Source organism: Lycium ferocissimum, unplaced genomic scaffold (assembly GCF_029784015.1).
Source record: "Lycium ferocissimum isolate CSIRO_LF1 unplaced genomic scaffold, AGI_CSIRO_Lferr_CH_V1 ctg1011, whole genome shotgun sequence".
Classification (NCBI taxonomy): Eukaryota; Viridiplantae; Streptophyta; class Magnoliopsida; order Solanales; family Solanaceae; genus Lycium; species Lycium ferocissimum.
In genome coordinates, this window is record NW_026713156.1 from 114,880 (window position 1) to 116,917 (window position 2,038).

A 2,038-nucleotide genomic window follows, 5' to 3' on the forward strand; every position below is an offset into this window, starting at 1 on the left:
TTTACTAAGAGTCCCTAGCCAATTTGTATAAATGTCTGTGAGGAGTCTGTAGCTTTTGCAATATAGTCATATAGGTTGGAAGATTTTTAGTGTTTCTTGTCAAGTTTTCTCTGGTGACGAAGATAAATTAAATGTAATTTTCAACTCTAACTTGAAAAACAATGATTTAAGGTATACGTTAATTTATTTTATTTTATTTAAGGTATGAATTATTTACTACATCATTGACGTCTATACAAGCTAGGTACACCTTGAAGTCGACCATTACATGGATCTGACTTCAAACACTTGGAATTAAAAGAAGAAGGAAAAAAAAAAAGAGGAGGAGGAGGATAGAGGCCAAATTAGAAACACGTCTCTGATGTGGAAATAGAATTGTAAAAATTAGGTGAGATCTAGACCACCTGGGTAAGACTATTGGCGATTTATATTAATTAACCTTTGTAATAACCACAAAATGATATACTCCATATATGAGCTCTTTCTTTCGAACTGTCGAACACATGGCTAGAATTTCCTGTTGGTAATTGATTTGTGAGTCTAATGGCTTATATCGAGCTGTAGATATTTCCTCAAGGTAAGCTTATTAACTTGATCAACATGATCCCACTCACCCATTCAAAACAATTAGGGGTGGTTTGGTTGTTGGTTAGAGTTATGCAGGTATGAAATACAAAATAATTATTTTTGAAGAATACTGATAAGCATGTGCACTCGATGGATGCAAGAAGATTATATTGCTTTCAAGAGGAAAATAAGTGTTCATTTAACTTTTTTCACATCCCTTAAGAAAATATGGACTTGTTTGGAAAGCCACCTGGTAATTGGAATTGGTGTAATTACTACGTAGTGATTACACGTACCTATTAATTACATAGTAGTGTAATTACAACGACCTGTTTGTTTGTCATAACGTAATTACAAGCGTGCTGTTTGGTTGCCCAAGTGTAATTACACAGTTAGTTTAATTTAAAAATAAAATTTAATTATAACAAATTTAAAATTGATATTTAAAAAATATTTGCCTTTATAAATGATATTAAATTAGTTATTTAATAATACATTGTTTCTTGAAAATATATAAATTAACAATCATATATTTGTAATTAATATTGTAAAAAATAATTGATATATATTTTTCAAATTAATAATATTTAATTTTAATTAATTAAAAACCTTAAAAGAAGACTTTTTTTTTGTGAGAACGTCATGAATTGGGTGTTTAACCAAAAAAAAATAATAAATTTATAAATATAATGCCATAACATTATTCAAATGTTTGACACAAAAAATCCATCAAATGTAAGGGGAAAATAAATAACATGCATGCAATGTGAAAGCAAATAACTTAAATTGAAAATATAACCTAAATTCAAAATCCAAAAGAAAAAGTTTAACATAATACTCTTATGTCAAATTCCAACATTACATAAGTAAGTTCCAACGTAACTTAAGTAAATAATTCAAAAGAAAGAGAAAATGTAAGTCTATAACCTCATTCACAAGGAAATTATACTTTAATAACGTCACTCGTTATATGTCAAGTTTTTTAATGACTCATTCTTTCCAATATTAAGAGATGTAGTTTCAAAAATTAGAAATAATAACACGGTTATGCTAAATGAATAAAATAAAATAAAATAAAAAGAGCAATTACATGGAACCATAAGAAGTAAAGTTTGAGAATGAGCAGAAAGGAAATGAAAAATAAATAATATAAAAGGAAAAATACACTTTAAAAAAATAAAAGTAACTAAAAGTAAAAATTAAAAATAAATTAAAATAATAGAAATGAAAATAAATTAAAAATCAAAGAAATTAAAATAATTAAAATAAAAAATAAATTAAAATAAACAATACAAACTAAAAGTAACCCTATAATTACAGGGTGTAATTACACCCAATTCTCAACACAACCCCCCCCCCCCCCCCCCGAGAATTGGAGAGTGTAATTACACCCTCTCCATTACACTCAATTCTCACCTAATCGTAATTACATCCAATTACACCCGATTCCAATTACCTGGGTGGCTTTCCA